The following is an 11,263-nucleotide window of genomic DNA, read 5'->3' as shown; positions in this document are numbered from 1 at the left end:
TGAAGAGACTTCTATGGATTGATGTAGAGTGAAGTGAACTCTAGGAAACAAGGAAAAGCATTTATGTCATAATATCAATATTTTAAAAGTGAACACTATTTAAAAACTTACCCTGAACAATGCAATGCTCAATCATGACTCCAGAGGAAACCTTATAGAGACACGATAGACATATAAAACAATGAGGCATGCATTTTTGGACATAGGTGGTACCAGAATTTGTTATGTACTAAATGTATATTAAAAAGAGATTTCTTAAACTTTTTTTTTAATTGGGAATACATTGGCAAGGAGAAAAAACATAGTTGTTAATTGAAAAAATAAAATACCTCCTCCAAAACTGTGATATATGAATACAGTAATATCATTGTATGATAAGAAAGGACTATAAGTAATATAGAAAACCTGGGGAGAGATTTGTGTTAAGGGATGCACTATGAAATAAGTAGAGATAAAGTATGTAGAATGTCTACACCAATATAAACAAAAAGATTACTAAGGGGAAATCGAAGTCTGGGGAACTGAATGACCAATAATGATCCTTGAAAGCAAATAATTATACATATCTCTTTTAGGGCAGAGAGGCTGGGGATTATCAAGGCATACTTTTATTGTACTGTCAGATGCCGTTTCTGGATTGGGTGCTTTTTCTCAATGGTTTTTCTTCATTACAAGGAATGGTTTAATTTGGAGGGGTTAATATTTGCAGAAATGACTATGATGTAAAATAAAAGGCATCCATGAAGCATTAAAAAATAAAGATGAGTGAGCAATGGGAAGCAAAGTGGAGAAGAGGAACTAAAGGGTGTGGGATGTGAGATTGGAAGAAAGATGTGGGAAGATACTTGAGGCTTAAGATTGCCAAATCTTTTCTTACAAGTCTGTTTGTCCTCTTAAATAAAAGAAATATTTTTCAAAGCCAGCTGTACTCAAAAAACAAGAGGCTTTAAACAAATTGTCAACTCTAGAAGTCAGCATTAGTAATGGATGGGGGCCAGGGTAGTTAATAAATCTTTGACAACGTGCTTTTCTTCCTGTCAGCCTGTTTTTCACTAACCAATGTTCCATGGTAAAAGTCACAAGATGCCTGGAAACTCTAGGTTTTGATCCTGGTCTTGGCCTGGAGTTCTGGCACATTACTTTCTTTCTCTGAGCTTGAATTTATCCTGGAAATCAGAACTCACCCATTTCCCTATTCCCTAGTACAGTTTTGAGAGCAGGAGGAACAAGTGATGGGATGGAATGCTTTAAAAGGGAATGAGGGGCTGTGAAAATAGGGTTGTTCATATGTTCTAGTTATTTTTTGGGTCTATTTTTGTGTCTCAGACCATACCCCAAATTCTAGGATAGTTAGCCGTGCTGTTGATCAGATAAAGGAGTGTGGATGAGTTTTTCTGGTTTATTCCCATGAGCATCTGGACAAATAACTCTCAAGATGTCTTTTATTGAGGGATGATCAGTACCCTGTCTGTTAATAGGAAAGAAGGATGGCACAAGGTTTCCATTTGTCAGTGACCACATTAGTCCTCAGCTGGAGCTAGAGATATGTTAGAGTTCCCAGTTCTTCTTCCCTGGGTTTTTATCCCTTTATGCTTATTTGTTTTGTGACAATTTAGCCTTGGTTTCCCCATGTTTTTGTCAGAATCCGTGTTAATTGGAATTTCCTGGTGACCTGTGTTACTGAAATGAAATTAATAGAAGAGACCTCTCTTTCTCTCTCTCTCTCTCTCTCTGTCTCTCTCACACCGTGAGTATGTGTGTGTGTGTGTGTGTGTGTGTGTGTGTGTGTGTGTGTGTAAGAGAGAGAGGAAGAGAGAGACAGAGGAAGGGAGAGAGGGAGAGAGGGAGAGATAGGAGCAATGACATAAAATCACTAAGTACAATATTTCTCTCCAGGAGATCAGATGACTAGTTTCATCTCTGGGGTTCATAGCCTGGCCCTTCTGTGATTCTACATAGGAGGGTGAAAAGACCCTCAAAGCAAAGGTTCCTGAACCTGGTTCCTGATCCTACTCTGTAAAGCCAGATCAGTCCTAGATACATGATATGGTTACAAATTGTGCAGTAGAGATGAGGTCTGAGTTTCTCATGGTCTGTGCTAGTATCTCCACTGCTCCACTTCACTCACATTCCCCAATCCTCAACATTTGGAATGGGGAGCTATCCTCTGTCTTTTAGTGTTGGGTCTTACTGACTGTAAACTGAGCTACTGGGGATTAGAAGTTCTTCCTTAACCTCCTCATTTAGAATGTGTTCCTCAAGTCATTTCACAACCACTTTACCCGTAGACAGAAGATGCTGGCTTCCAAGTAGTCAGAGTTGAGAAGCTCTGTCACTCCTTCAAAATTCCTCTCTGTGACCCTGTAACTGTTGATCCCTTTTTTCTCCTCAATGATCTCCTTTCTCTGCTTTCATGTCATTGCTTTCATGACATTGCTCTCTCTCACCTTATCTGGCCACTCTTTCTTTGTCTGCTTTGATGGATCTTCATTCAAGTCACATTCATTCTCTCTGAGGGTTCTACAAAGTTTTGGTTTGGGCCCTCTTTTCTTCTCTTTTCCCTTTGTTTATTTCTCTTGGTGATCTCATCAGCTTCCATGGATTCAATGATCATCTCTATCACTCTCAAATCTACTGATACAGCCCTAATCTTTTTCCTAACCTCCAGGCTCTCATCACCAACAATCCAATGCAATTTTCAAACTGATTGTTCCATAGATATCTTAAATCCAAAACATCCAAATTTGAACTCTTTATCTTCACTTCCTATTCTATCTCCTCAACTCCCTTCTTTTGCTAATTTCACTATTATTACCAAGTGTACAATCATCCAGTCATTCAGACTTGCAAATTAGGTGTTTTCCTTGACTTCTCACTGTCTTTCACTTTACCCCCTCCCTTCATCCTATCAAATTTCTTGTCAAGTTCTATCATTTCTACCTTCCTAAGATCTCTTTGTACTTTCCTTTTCTGCCACTGCCACCCTTGTAGTCCATATTATCATTACTTCATATTGCAGTGCCTACTAGTTAGCCTCCCTGTTCCCCACTCCTGTCCATCCTCCATTAAAAACTGCTCTTCCTATTGCACAGGTCTGACCAATTCACCCTTTCCTTCATTTTATAAACTTCATTCTATTTCTCCCCAGGATCAGATAGCAGTTCCTCTGTTTTGTTTTTAAAACTTAAAAAAAATTTGTTCCTTTCTACCTTTCTAATCTTCTTATATATTACTCCCTTCCATGTATGTTTGCTCTAGTGATATTAGAGTATCAGTGATACTGACCTCTTTGCTAATTCTCAGGCCCTATACTCCATCTTCTGACTGGGCAATTCTACTGAGTCTCCTCCATACTGTAAAACTTTCCCTCCTTCTCTCTGCCCCTGAATTTCTTGGCTTACTTCAAGTCTCAGAGAAATTTCAACTCTGTAAGAAGCTTTTCACTACTTTCCTTCTTAATCTTTCCTTAGTTTTCCCTTGAAGATTACTAAATTTTTTCCCCAATGTGTGTGTGTGTGTGTATTTATATTTTAGTACATAGTGGTGTTCATATTTTCTTCTCCAATAGACTGTGAGTTCCTTAAGTTCTTTATATGCCCAATGTTTAATACAGTACCTGGCATGTAGTAGATGCTTAATAATAACTAGGTGAAATAACTTGACTTAAATCAGGTGGTTTCGTCTATCATTAGTTCTATCATTAGTGATGAATTCACTAGTAGTTATTTGTTGATCCAATCATTAAATTACTGAAAAAAAAAAACCCAAACTAGATCAGTTTTGGAAGTGAGTCTTTAAAACTTCAAAGTGATGGTGGTTTCTTGATTTTGCTTTCTTCCTTAGCAGTAGTAAATGGGAATGTTAAAAAAAATATTGAAAGAGATAGAAGAGTAAAAAAAGTAAATTAAAAAATAGTGTGAGTTGATGAGGCTGGATTCTGGAATCATTCTTGCTTTTATCTTTGTGAAAGGCTGACCTTGTTCTGAATCTCATCCCACACAGAAGTAGCTAACAAATTGAATTTTAGAAAATTATTAACATCAAGCAACATTTGCTATTTGCATACTTTTTTTTTTTTTTAATAAAGAAGTTGACCTTTAGAGTTCCAGGGCCTAGATTGCCATATGACAAGCTTTCCTACCACAATCCTCCTTTCTTCCCATCCTTAGCTCTCAATTTCCAGATGTCTACAAAGTGTTAGAATTGGGTTTCAATAGGAGCTCAGTTTCCTTACCTAGGGAATTTGGATAACACATATATTAAATGCTTCATAGAACTGTTGAGAGTATGCTTTTGTAAAACTATTTTTTTCCTTTTCTGTTTAAATTTCAATTTAAAAAAATAATTAATTGATGCCTTCTGCTATATTCATTATCATAGTTTTCTCCAGTATACTTCTCCTTCTCTTCCTAGAAAGCCATCCTATATAAATTTTGTTTTTAGAAGGAAAAAAAATCTGCGCAACTGGTAGGTATATTGAAACAGTCTGAAAACATATACAATGTATAATATCAGTGGACCTCCTATCTTCATGAAAAGTGAGTTGGGGCTGTTGCTTTTTGTATCTTTTCATTAGAGTCATGCTTAACATTTGTATTTTTGTTATATAACCTTTCAGTTTTTTTGGTATATGATTTTTCTTTTCATTTACATTGTTGTCATTATTGTGCATGTTGGTTTTTTTTTATAGTTTGTTTCATCTGTTCATGTAGATCTTTCTATGCTTCTCACTATTATAGATACATATCATTTCTTATAGCAGAGCAATATTTCATTGTATCCATATTCCAATTTTTTAAAATCAATCAATAGGTGTCTATTTTGTTTCCAGTTCTTTGCTATCACAAAAAAGTACAAAAAATAGTTTCCTTATGGTATAAGCTCAGAAATAGAGTCTCTGCCTCAAAGGATATAGACAATTTAGTGACTTTATTTGCATAATTACAAATTCTTTTCCAAAATGATTATACAATTTCATAGTTCCACCAATAATATATGAATGTGCCTCAATCCCTCCAACACTGAATATTGCCATCTTTGCCAATTTTCACAGTGTGAGGTGAAATATCAGAATTGTTTTGGTTTCTATTAATATTAATGATTTGGAGAATTTTTTTTTCATGTTGTTGTGAATATTTTCCAAGCCTTTTCATTGTAAAATTTAATTCTCTATGTAGATGTGAGTTTTTGACTATTGTAATAAATGGCATTGCTAGTTCTATAGGACATACTAATTCATTCACTGAGGTCTGTATTCAATTTTCCCAAAAGGAAGGAACTGTGTAGAAATGTATAAGGGAAGATGAGACAGAATAGTTAGTGATGAGTTGAGATAGCATCTCTTTCCCTGGGGATTGTAAAAAAGACAAGATACCCCCAAGGAGAATGGATGGTATTTCAGCCATTGTTCTGATTTCTCTACCAGAAACATCAAGAAGATACAAAGGTGGACTTAAGGACATCCAGGCTACTGAAAGTGGGGAGAACACATACCTAGGACTTGTGATATAGGGGAAAATCTCTCAGATTTTGATTCAGGGAACCTTAGTTGGAATTCTAGTTTTGCTATTATTATCTGTATGACTTGGATAAGTTACTTGCTCTATCTCATCTTCAGATTCCTTCTTGATAAAACGAGGAGGTTGTACTGACTCTTGTGGCTTTTTTAGGATCCAAATTTATGATGTTATGACTTTTGGAGTATTTTCTATGAGGATGAATTTAAGTTTTGGATAAAGTTCAAAGCCTTCCAGAGCCAAGAATGATACATAAAGCAAGGGTGTTTAGTTACAGGATAACAGATTTGGTCAGAAAATTTATTTTACTGCAAAATCATGAGCCTGAGTTTCTTGGATGAGCTTTAAACAGGCTGGAGAGGATATTCACAGAATCACACAACCTTAGAGATTTAAGAGACTTTAAAAATGATGGGATCAGCCCCTTCTTTTTACATGTCAGGCCCCAGAGTTGGGAAGACCATTTTTTGCTCATGATAATTTCATAAATGTTCAGGATTACATAGCTACACACACATACATATAGACATACATGTTTCAAAATAGTATGCTTCTATCTACATTCAGACTGTACCAGTTGTTTCTTTGTATTGCATTTTTCATCTTTATTTTTTTGGAATGGTTTTATATCATTGTATTCCTGAGAAGAGCTAAGTCAAATATAGTTGATCATAAAACGACATTACTGTTATTGTGTCACAGTGTTCTGGTTCTGAAGAGCTCTGGATCTTGAGTCTGAGTGATGTGTCTTACTCTCTTCCCCTGTCAAGAATAGAATTAGATAATTCTATTATCAAATACTTCCCAGATTATCGAGGAAAGAATTCTTTAGCAACCTCCATTGTCAAGCCTCAACCTGGATTATCTTCAAACAACCTTTTGAGATATTGATTAGCATAGTTTTAGACAGGTCTGGGAACTGCTCTGTCAGATGTACTTGATTTGGCTTGATTCTCTTACCATTGAGCTCCCTGGCACTTCTTCTCTTCCTTGATTCCTCCTCCCTCTTGTGTTACCATCTTTGCAACTGAAAAAAAAAACCCAAGGTTATATTTTCCCTATAAAAAGGTTGCTTATGATGAAAATCTTTGCTAAGTTCTCTTCAGGACTAACCCACTATGAGGTATTCTCTTTCTCTTCCTCATAGTAACTTCCTTCTAATGGTGCCATTCTCCTTACTCTAGCTAACTTTGGTTGGTCTAATGTGCTGGTTAATGGTTTTCTTCCACCTCAGGGAGTATTTCCTTTCTCCTGGCTAATTGTGAGTTCCCCTGAATATGTCTTTTCCCTTTTTAAATTGTATGCTCTTCCCAATTGTATTTTATACATACATTCCTGGTATCTACTGTATCTCTTCATTTTATCTATGACTCCTTCCCTTAAATAAACCTACCTTTTGTCAAAGAGAATGGCCATTGTGAATTTGTCACATGTTTATTTTGAACAAGATATTGCTATTCCAACTACATCAAGAAGACTTCAGTTCAGTTCCTTACTCTGATTTTCATAACCTATGTGTGATTTTCTCCAAATCACTTTACCTAATGAAGTCTCTGTTTCCTCAATTTCCTTTTTGTTCTTTCTCCAAGATCCTATGATTCTATGACACTATCTGATTCCTAAAGAGGTGATCTCAAAATACTCTGGGGAGAAGTAGCATGGTTTGAATATGTATTGTTTGAATTATAGTTGGCCAAAGTGCACACTCTGGGGAATTACATTCAGGAAGGTCAAAGGTAGAAACCATCAGACCTGATCATAGATTACATACGTTGTTGGTGTTTTTTTTTTTTTTTTTTTTTTGTTATTGTTATTCATTCTTGAAGAGGACCATGACATCAGAGAAGTGATGCCATGACATGCAAGTGAATTAGATTGACATGAGGGAGGGCTGTGTGAAATTACTAGCATTATTTTGTTTTCTAAAACCAGGTAGGTACAATGACAAGATATAGATTAAAAAGACTAGAGATGGTTCCAGATGCCTTTTTAGGCTAAGGTCTTTAACAGGTCTCAGTTTGATTGAGTCAATGCCCAATCAGTTATTTAGGATAGGTAAGAAATGAAGTAGAGAATTAATTCTTTTATCTAGCCAAAAAACAAACAATCTACAAGAGGAAGATATCAGTGTTTCTTGTCTAAACAGAAATAATTGCTACTTCCTTTCACTCTGAGCCAATTAGACCCCAAATAATAACCAAGTGAGGCTTGGCCTGGGACTTATTGTTATGGCAAGTGTGAAGAAGAATTAAGAATGACTTTGAAACTTTGATTTGGAGTGACTAGAAGCATAGGGGAATCCATGAGAGTAACCAAGAAGTATTTGGAAGAAAAATAAAGAGTTCTGTTTTGGACATAGTGAGTTGCAGGAGTTGGTGATCCAAACCTAAAAGCTCAGCAGAAATGTTAGGGCTGTATATGTATATCTGGGAATCATTTTCACAAGATTGATGGTTGAATTGTTAGAAACTGAAGAGATATCCATATAAGATGTGGTAGGGGAAAAAGAGAAGAGAGCTCAGGACAAATAGGAAGTATTTATAGGTAGAAAGCAAGACATGAATAAAGACTAGCAAAGAAGCCTGAGAAGAATCTGTCAGTTAGGTAGGAAGAGAGCCAGGAGAAAATTGTGAATGGGACCAGGTAACATTTTCTCAAAAAGCCTATGAGATGGAGTAGGTCAAATCCTAAGCTTAAATTTTAGGAAGTCACATGATCTCCATTCTCAGAGGATATAGGGCAGAAAAGGTGAGACCCTCAGTCTAAGCTTCAGGAAGTTATGTGACCCACAGAAAATAGATAGCACGCTGACCATTGTTCAATGGTTACTTCTTTTTCAGTTCATCCAATGAACCCATGTTTTTTGCTTTTTAACCTATTCAGCATTTCCCTAGCTTGCCAGGCCAATGCTGGGAGGTAGGAACTGACAGGCTCTATGTCTGCTCAGCTGGTGCATTTGGACCTCTCCTTTCAAGGATTAAATAAATGCTTCCTGTTTGTAACTGAAGATCCCTTTGAATAGTCATTTTGGGTAAGAGGGTCTAGCACCTGTTCTACATAGCTGTGTCATAAAAGCCTAGACAAGATAGTATGTGTAGGAAGAAGTGATTAAAGGTTAAAGGTTTTAGGGTGATTAAGGCTGAACATTCTGGAAAGACTATTAGTCCATTCCTAATAAAAGCACTAAAAAGCATAGGAATAAATGGGATTTTTCTCAAGATGACAAATAGCATGCCTTTAAAACTATTAGAAAACATTATATGTAATGGGGATAAGCTAGAAGCTTTCCAATAAGATCAGGGGTAAAACAAGGATGCCTGTTATCACCACCATTGCTTAATAATGTACTAGAAATGTTAGTTTTAGCAATGAGAAGGAAAAGAAATTGAAGTCATTAAAGCAGTGAAGAAACAAAACTATCACTTTTGGTATAAAGAATCTGAGAAAATCAAATCAAAAAGAGGGGAAAAGACTCACATGTGTAAAAATATTTGTGGCAGCCTTTTTTTTTTTTTTTTTTTAATGGTGGCAAGGAATTGGAAATTGAGTGGATGCCTATCAGTTGGGAAATGGCTGAATAAGTTCTGGAATATGAATATATTGAAATAGTATTGTTCTATAAGAAATATGAGCAGGCTGATTTCAGAAAAGCCTGGAAAGACTTACATGAAGTGATGCTGAGTGATAACAACAAGTTATGTGATGATCAGCTGTGATGGACATGACTTTTCTCAGCAGTGCAGTGGTTCAAGGCAATCCAAATGAACTTAAGATGGAAAATGCCAACTGCATTCAGAGAAGGGATTATGGAGACTGAATATGAATCCATGCATAGTACTTTCACCTTTTCTCTTTTTTGTTTATTTTTTCTTTCCCATGTTTTTTCCCCCTTTTGTCTTAATTTCTCTTGTATAACACGAGAAATATGGAAATATGTTTAAGGGAATTGATTTGACAAATATCAGATTGCTTGCTGTCATGGGTGGGAGTAGCTAAGGGAGAGAGGGAGGGAGAAAAATTTGAAACACAGAGTCTTACAGAATTTAATATTGAAAATTATCTTTAATGTATTTGGGAAAATAAAATACTATTGAATTTTTAAAAAGGTGTATCTTGGGGCAGCTAGGTGGTACAGTGGATAGAGCATCACACCTGAAGTCAGGAAGACCTGAGTTCAAATCTGACGTCAGACACTTAACTTCCTAGCTGTGTGACCCTGTGCAAGTCACTTAACCCCAATTGCCTATGCCAAAAAAAAAAAAAAAAAAAAAAGTGTTTCTTGATTCAATAGTAGTGTAGCTCCTATTATGTCTCAATTTCTCTCTAGCTACACAGCTTCCTCAATTCCCATGGTCACTTCTGATTAAAGTTCTTCTACCATCATGTATAGCATCCCTTTGTTTGCAATTTTCTAAGGCCTGATATCAGCCATGATCTCCATTCTTGCCCCCCATGGAGTTCCTTGTATGATCTCAGGAGTAAGCATCCTCTGGTGAAACTTGCCTTTATTGATCTTCCTTCCTTTAACCTGAGACACTGAGCACCCCTTGTCTCACAGAATGATGACAAACAAGGATTTCTGTTCTTGATTTCTCTTTTGTCCTATCTATCACAGTTTTCCTGAACTTGAGGTTAAGGAAATCCTCCCAGTGATTAGAAGCACTCTGTCTCTTACAATTCCCCAAAGCTTCTCCCTCTTCCATACTGGATCAGTTCAAGGTTTGCTTTATAGTCTGATGTCATCTCTCTCCCAACATCCTAACAGTATGTCTACTGCCTGTATCAGTTCCACTTCCAGGAAAAACTTTCTAAGTTGTCCTCCAACTTTAAATTTCCCCTTGAGCTCATTCATATTATTTGAGACTGCTTCTTGTGCCATTCTGAGTATGGTGGATAAGGGTGTGAGGAGCAGGGGAAGGGAAAAAAGAGAAAAGAAAAAGAGAAAAGGTTGCAGTTCTTGACACATTCTCTCTCTAATGAAAACAATGTCTGATCCTGTAAATTTTAGTCCATGTATGTGTGTGCTTCAGATTACATATAATATGTGAAGCACCCATGGCCAAGAATTATAATGGTTACTGTTGGCCTTCATTCTGAAAGAGGATCAGTGACATCACCATGATGGGGTCAAGTACAATTGTCTGACTGGCTGATCAGACCAATATCATATGGGAAAGCTCTACCACAGATCAGGCACAAATAGTCCCAGTAAACCTTAGGAGTGGAGATATCTCTAAATTTGTGCATCTCTCATTTCTTTTGAGTTCTTCTTTTGAGAAGCAATTATGCTTCTATCATAAAGCACAGTGCCTTCTTTGAGGTGTGCCTGGGTGATCATTTGCCACTGTCTCTAATGTCTCAAGATTGATTCCAAAGTTCTTCAGACACATCTTGAGAATTTTCTTGTATCACTTTAGATGAGCATTTGCTTTTTGTGAATTCTCCATAAAATAGTCTTTTAGGCAAATGTACCCTTGGCATTTGAACAATGTGGCCAACCCATCAGAGTTGTATTCTCTGCAGTAGAAATTGAATAGTTGGCAATTCAGGTTGAGAAAGGAACTCAGTATCTGGTACCTTAACTTGCCAGGTAAACTTGAGAGTCTTCCTACACAAATAGAAGCAATTCAGTTTCCTGGTACAGAGCTGACATATTGTGAAGGTTTCATAGGTATACAACAATGAGGTCAAAACAATGGTTCTGTTGACTTGTACTCTGGTAAGCAGTCTTACATCTCTTCTCTCCC

This window comes from Antechinus flavipes, chromosome 5 (genome assembly GCF_016432865.1).
Source record: "Antechinus flavipes isolate AdamAnt ecotype Samford, QLD, Australia chromosome 5, AdamAnt_v2, whole genome shotgun sequence".
NCBI lineage: Eukaryota > Metazoa > Chordata > Mammalia > Dasyuromorphia > Dasyuridae > Antechinus > Antechinus flavipes.
This window is presented reverse-complemented; position numbering follows the sequence as displayed.